General features: G+C 43.5%; 1 non-coding gene across 1 annotated transcript; it reads left to right on the top strand.

Moving 5' to 3' along the window:
• The first annotated feature begins 3,677 nt into the window (after positions 1-3,677).
• Positions 3,678-3,784, top strand: LOC141620556 (small nucleolar RNA R71). Its single transcript, XR_012531991.1, has one exon. It is a non-coding gene; the product is annotated as a small nucleolar RNA R71 (small nucleolar RNA).
• Positions 3,785-7,707: the final 3,923 nt, after the last annotated feature.

The following is a 7,707-nucleotide window of genomic DNA, read 5'->3' as shown; positions in this document are numbered from 1 at the left end:
AGAAGAGTGGCAAGCCTCTAGGATATCCTTCACCTCCCACTGAGGTACGCATCTCCGGATGAGACCGTCTGCACATTCCTTGAAAACATAAGGATCATCCCAAAAATATTGTCTGGCATCATAAGCGAACCGCTTCTTTCTCACGCCATGAAAGCTCGGTGGTATCCTACCTGTCACAAACAAAGTTAGCAAAATCAGCAAACCAAGGGGTGGATAAGACCCTGAAGTAGTAATAGCTAACAAACTCTCATCGGGAAAAGAATCATTAATAGGCAACGAATCCTCCCTTTCGTCACCGCAGACGAGATAAGTGGTCGGCTACCACATTCTCTGCTCCTTTCTTATCTTTGATCTCCAAATCAAACTCCTGCAAAAGGAGTATCCACCTCAAAAGCCTCGGCTTCGCATCTTTCTTAATAAAGAGAGTCTTCAACGCTGCATGGTCAGTGTAAACAATAACTTTAGAACCTAACAAATAAGACCGAAATTTGTCTAGAGCAAAAACAACGACTAGAAACTCTTTCTCGGTGGTAAAATAGTTGACTTGAGCCTCATCCAGAGTTCGGCTCGCATAGTATATGGCATTCAAAGCTTTATTCTTTCATTGTCCCAGAAGCGCACCGATAGCATAATCGCCGGCATCACACATGATCTCAAATGGGAGGTCCCAATCAGGCGTAATTTGAATGATTGGCGCAGAAACTAGGGCCTCCTTTAACCGTTAAAAGCGACATGGCACTCATCAAGTAAATTCAAAGACAAAGCATCCTTAAGAAGCAATTGTGTAAGTGGTTTAGCAATTTTTGAAAAATCCGTAATGAAACGCCGGTAGAAACCAGCGTGACCTAGGAAACTCCTCACTCCTTTAACATTCACGGGAGGAGGTAATTGCTCAATAACTCGCACCTTTGCCTTGTCAACATGTATACCTTTATCGAAATCGATGCCCTAACACAACTCCCTCATTGACCATAAACTGACACTTTTCCCAGTTTAAAACAAGATTAACCTCTATACAACGCTGCATGACTTTATCAAGGTTAGCTAAACAACGATCAAAGTCACTGCCATAAACTGAGAAATCATCCATGAATACTTCCATAATATTCTCTATATAATCAGAAAAAATCCCCATCATGCACCTCTGAAAGGTAGCAGGAGCATTACACAATCCGAAAGGCATTCTACGATACGCAAAAACACCCTGTGGACAGGTAAAAGTAGTCTTACTCTGATCGTCCGGATGAATAGGGATCTGAAAGAACCCTGAATATCCGTCTAGAAAACAGAAAAATTTGTTAGAAGCAAGTCTTTCAGTCATTTGGTCAACAAAAGGGAGGGGGAAATGGTCTTTCTTAGTGGCGGCATTTAACTGTCTATAATCAATGCACATCCGCCACCCTGTCACTACTCGAGTTGGTATTAATTCATTTTTATCGTTTTTAACCACGGTAGTCCCTCCTTTCTTCGGGACTACCTGAACTGGGCTAACCCACTTGGAGTTGCCAACTGTATAAATAATACCCGCATCGAGTAGTTTCATCACCTCGGCCATAACAACTTCCTCGCATCTTTGGGTTCAACTTGCGTTGACCCTGTCTATAAGGCTTGTGGCCTTCTTCCAACTCTATCCTGTGCATACAAACATCGGGGCTGATGCCCTTAATGTCATCCAAAGAGTAACCCAAAGCCTTCTGTTTTCTTAAGTACACACATCAAAGCATACCTGGTCATCGTTAAGCTTAGAGCTAACAATAGTGATCTTACGCTCCGTATCATCTAGAAAAACATACTTAAGATTAGGGGAAGTGGCTTACGCTCGGCACCCTTACTCTCTACAAAGATAGACAGAATCGGCTTCAATGGTGTAGCAAGTGTTCACCAAGTTATCGTTGGCCAGGCTCAAAAGCATCTCATCTTCTTCCTCATTGAGCTCGTAGCTCTCCATTGAGGCAACCAAAGCATCGGCTCCTCAAAGATTCTCCATCAGTATTACCTGCACACTCATCCGAATGAGTTAGATCAGCTAAGGGATCCTTGGCTAAGGATTCCCTCCAATTACAAGTAACAATCCTATCAACAACATCAATAGAATAACACGTATCCTCATCGGCGAGGTTCGGTTGCCTTGTGAGCAAGATCGAACTCAATGGTGTCATCCCCTACCTCTAAGGTGATGGTTCAGCGTTTGACATCTATCACACCCATTTGTATGTAAGAACGGTCCGCCTAAAATGATAGGTATCCGACTATCCTCTGCAATGTCCAAAACAACGAAATCGACAGGAATAAAAAACTTACCCACTCGAACGGGTACATCCTCTAGAACACCTATAGGTCTTTGAGTCGATCTATTTGCCATTTGAACGGTAATATCGGTCACCTTAAGTCTACCAATGTTTAACCTTTCGCAAACGGAATACGGCATGACACTAACACTGGCCCCTAAGTCACAAAGGGCCTTTCCAATTACGTGGTTACCTATAGTGCAAGGAATTGAAAAACTACCCGGGTCCTTTAATTTAGGTGGCACATTAACTTGTGAAAGAACATTACATTCCTCTACAAAAGCAACATTACCATTATCACGAAAATTTCTCTTACGATTCAAAATATCTTTCATAAATTTAGCGTAAGAGGGTACTTGGGTAATTAAATCAGTGAAAGGAACCGTTACCTCGAGATTCGGACCATCTCCGAAACTTACCAAACTTACGCTCCACTTGGTAGCCTTCAAACGCTCCGGATACGGGGCGCAACACGGCCGTAGGATCAGTAACCTTCGGCTTCCGTAGGTTTAAAACCCCGTCAAATCATCAATGAGTGAAGAATCATGCAAACTAGTTGACGGAATTGCATCCGCTCTCGGAGATCCGATCGATCGACCAGTATGGGTGGTCGATCGACCATGTAAAGCCGGGCGTGAACAGTTCTGCTCGAATTATCGTCATCAGTGTCTCAGTCGATCGACTGAGGATGTTGGTCGATCGACTGGATGTGCTGGGTGTGAATAGTTTCTGATCAGAAACTATTTTGTCTGACAGTTCAGTCGATCGACTGGGAATGAAAATCGATCGACCTGAATTACTGGCATTCAGACTCGTTTTTGCATTAGAATTCAAACGAGCCTCTTCATCAATTTCCGAGTCTTCCTTTAGCTTGTCGGGACTTTCATAAGAAAGGCCACTTCTGAGATTTATGGCATTGATCGTCTCAACCGGCCCTTCACATTTAATTGAAGAGTTAGCGGCTTGCTTAGCCTCCATATTCTCCAATTGTTTCACAAAGTTCTGTGAGGACTCAATCCCGGCTGCTTCCATATTCGCCACTTGAACCAAAAGGAGTTGGACCATCTCCCTTAACTTCTCGATCTCATCTGAGTTTTGAATAGGAACTTCGACCTTCCCTTTGGAAGCTTCAGAAGTCTCGAGTTTCTCGAGACGGGTAGAAATGGAAGTTATAAGTGACACAACAGCAGTCATGTCTTCACTTTGCTTTCGTGACTTACCACGTGAACTTCCAAACTCGGCTTTATGGTCGCCATCTCCTCAATGGTGTTCCAACCTTTACTTTGACCGGTATTGTTTTGGAACCTACCATTAGCAGCTGCATCCAAAATAACTTTGTAATCATCATATAAAGCATTGTAAAATAGATTACAAAGATACCATTGCTGGAACCCATGATGGGGGACAGCTCGGACCAAACTTTTGAAACGTCCCCATGCTTCACAAAAATCTTCGTCGGCTCCTTGCTGAAAACTCGTGATTTTACTCTTCAAGGCATCAGTCTTCGAAGGCGGGAAGTACTTCTTGTAGAAGGCTAGTGCTAAAGATGTCCAATCGGTGACTCATTTGCTACTCTATCGAGGTAGCGATACCAATCTCGCGCCGAATCCTTCAAGGAGTATAAGAACATGAACCCCTTTACTTCATCTTGAGTTACCCCCTCCGGTATAGGTATTGAACAGCAATAGTCCGTGAAAATTTCCATATGTTTCAAGGGGTCTTCATCTGGTAGACCATGACCGGTTCCGTTCCACTAAATCAATATAAGAGGAACGAAACTCGAATTTACTGCTAGGTGGAAGGGGTAGGTAATCTGTTGCCCCTTTGGAAGGTGGTGCTCCTTTGGTGAAAATTATCATATATCGTAGCCATAACTTCCAAAATGAGAGTACTCAAGTCTTCCTCTCAAAAACCTGTCCTCTAATCGTGCACAAGCAAAACTAGAAGCAAAGGTAAGCAACGGCCTCAAGGAACAAAAGTTCCCTGAGACAAGGAAAATAAACTAAAATAAAGCAAAAGAATTTCACCGTCTCCCAAGACGGCGCCAAAATTTGATACCCGTCGTAAGGTGTCAAAAATAATATTTATATTTTCCAACTAAAACTATAGCTAGTGATAGTAAGGGTCGAACCACAGAGAGACAAGGTTGATTTTGTTTGCTATTTTTCAGTCTATAAAAGTAACAATTAATTGGGGGTTTTGAAATTGGTTGGCTAATGGGCTAATTGCAAAAATGAAAATTCTTAACAAGATAAAGAGAGGATCGGGAATTTCGGTTCACCATGGCAAGTAACAAAGTCGTCAAGCAAAGCAGAGATCTCATAATACGGTCTCGGGAAAATAAGCTAATCTTGCGATCAAAGCTTAAATAACCTCACGGTCTAAAAATTCCCTAGAATTTATCAAAGTTTTCACCCCAGAAAAATTCTAAATCTAGCGATAAATCAATTTACCAATCTTTCGACCTAGCGAAGAAATCAATCGAAAGATGACAAGACCAATACGGAAGAACTCATGCTACACAACTATCCTAATTTAAAACCATGGCTCACCTCATTCCCAATCAAAGAATTACCTACTCTTAATCATGACTACTCTAATTGCGAAATTAATAAATAAGAACAAATTCAACATGATGGAATCTAACTAGGACAAAGGAGAGAAATTCAATACTGAAATTAATTGATGAAACAAGAATTAAAATAACAAGTGAAATTAAGAAAAGGAATAATTGCATAAAAAGCTTACTAATTGAATATCAAGAACAAAGCATTCGAATCAAAGGTTTCCGTCTCAAGCTAGATCTGAAAACTCAGTTTTTCCAGAATGAATAACATGACCTAAAAGTTGCTGCGTGCTACTGATAAAAAGATACTGAAAGTTAATTATAAGTTGGGCTTTTAAAAGTCTAACACGGAAAATTAAACAACAGCTCGAAATCAGGTCGATCGACTGGGAATGCAGGTCGATCGACTGAACATACGGAACAGTAGCTTCTGTCTAAGCTCCAGTGGTCGATCGACTGAAAGGCTTAGTCGATCGACTGATAATGCTGTGCAGTGGCTCTTGATGCTTCCAAAATGACTCTTCACTCCTTGCACGCATCTCAAGGTGAGTGAATGAACTCTCCTTCCTCTTGGCTTCCCTGAACTCGCTTCAGGAGGACGAACTTGGCTTGATTTAGCCTACTTCCACGCATTCCTACAATAAATCATAGAAAATGCAAAGTAAACCGTTTCGGGAGAAATAGTAGCCTTAAGCTATCAATTATGCGTGAAAATACGTGCCAAAACCGCAGATAAAGTGTATAGAATATGCACGTATCACCTTGATCGATGATGATTTCGTGAGGTACCCCATATCGGCAGATGATGTTGTTTTGAATGAACTTGGCCACTTGTTTGGCGATCAAGACTGCATATGACTGTGCTTCCACTCATTTGGTGAAGTAGTCGATGGCGACGAGGACGAAGCAATGCCCCTTGGTGCCTATCGGGTTGACTTTCCCGATGATGTCGATGCCCCAGGTTGAGAATGGCCAGGGTGATGTCATGGTGTATAAAAGGGATGGTGGTATGTGCTGTATGTTGGCGAAGATTTGGCAATTGTGGCAACGTTTGACGTAGTTACGGCAATCAGCTTCCATGGTGGTCCAGTAGTAACCTAGACGCATGATTTTCCGTGTAAGCATCATTGCGCTCATGTGAGGGCCACATTCTCTGTCGTGAACCTCTCCCATGACCTTCTTGGCTTTGTGATGGTCAATGCAAAGGAGGAGAATTCCTTGGGGTGTTCTTTTGTAGAGTTGATTTTGGTTTATCATGAATTGTGATGCAAGTAAACGGATGGCTCTTTGTCCTCTTTGATCAGAGTTAGGAGGGAATTCGTTTTTGGTTTTGTAATTGAGGATGGCTTGGTACCAAGGTTCATCATGGTTTTCTTCGTCGTTGACAATAGCACAAATGTGAGCTGGCTCGCTCCTTATTTCGACACATAGGGGCATTGACGTCATGTCGTCAGGTATGTTGACGAGCGCGGCAAGTTTTGCCAGGGCATCAGCAAATTGATTTTCCTCTCGTGGCAAGTGGAAGTAGTCGACTTGGTCGAAGAACTCGGCCTCTTGATTGATCCTTGCTCGGTAGGGAGCTAAGCTGTCAGATCGGATTTTCCATGATCCGGACACCTGATTGATGATGAGCGAGGAATCGCCATGGACCCTCAATCTCTTGATGCCAAGTGTGATGGCTGCTTGTAGGCCGACGAGACATGCTTCATATTCAGCGGCATTGTTGGTGACGGCGAAGTCTAGCTTGACCGAGATCGGAACATGTTCTCCCTCTGGTGATATTAGAAGGATTCCTACCCCGAAGCCTCTCAGATTAGATGCACCATCAAAGTATAGGTCCCATGCGTCGGAGTCGGCACAAAGGATGTCTTCGTCAGGAAGTGACCATGTGTCGGTCGTTGGATCCTCGTTGACGGGATTTTCTGCCAGGAAGTCGGCAACTGCTCCTCCCTTGATAACCTTGAGGGGTACAAACTTGAGATCAAACTCGGACAGCATGAGTGTCCGCCTAGACAGCCTTCCGTTTAGTACGGGTTTTTCGAAGATGTATTTAACCGGGTCCATCTTGGAGTAGATGTGGACCGAGTAGCTGAGCATGTAATGCCGCAGCTTCTTTGTTGACCATACTAGGGCAAGGCATGTCTTTTCTAGTTGGGTATACCTCGTCTCGTACTCAATGAACTTTTTGTTGATGTAGTAGATGGCTCGCTCTTCGTTGCCGACTGTTTGTGCTAGCATTGCTCCCATGGCTGTGTTGGTAACAGTCAGGTATAGGGATAGAGGAATCCCCGGTCGAAGTGGCATGAGGACAGGAGGTTTGGATAGGATTTCCTTTATCCTGTCGAAGGCCTTCTGACAATCGTCGTCCCAATCGGTGTGATCGGAGGCACGAAGCTTTTTGAATATTAGTTCACAAATCATAGTTAACTTGGCAATGAACCGGCTGATATACTGGACCTGACCGAGAAATCCCCGAATCTCCTTCTCGTTCCTAGGCCGAGGCATTTGTTGAAGGGCTTTGATTTTGGTTGGATCAATCTCAATGCCTCTTTTGCTAACGACATGTCCCAACAGTTTTCCGGAGGTGACCCCGAATGCACACTTCTGAGGATTTAGTCTCATGTTATATTTCCGCAGACGAGCGAAGAATTTCCGGAGGGCATTGATGTGGCCGTCCCGTTCTTTCGATTTGACGATCATGTCATCGACATATACCTCTACCTCCTTGTGCATCATATCATGTAGGAGAGTGGTAGCGGTTCTTTGATAGGTCGCTCCGGCGTTGATGAGGCCGAAAGGCATGACCGTGTAGCAATATGTACCCCACTGTGTAGTGAACGCAGTTTTGTGCAT

The sequence above is a fragment of the Silene latifolia genome, chromosome 1 (assembly GCF_048544455.1).
Source record: "Silene latifolia isolate original U9 population chromosome 1, ASM4854445v1, whole genome shotgun sequence".
NCBI lineage: Eukaryota > Viridiplantae > Streptophyta > Magnoliopsida > Caryophyllales > Caryophyllaceae > Silene > Silene latifolia.
The sequence above is the reverse complement of the archived record's forward strand: the minus strand, read 5'-3'. Positions and strand labels throughout refer to the sequence as shown.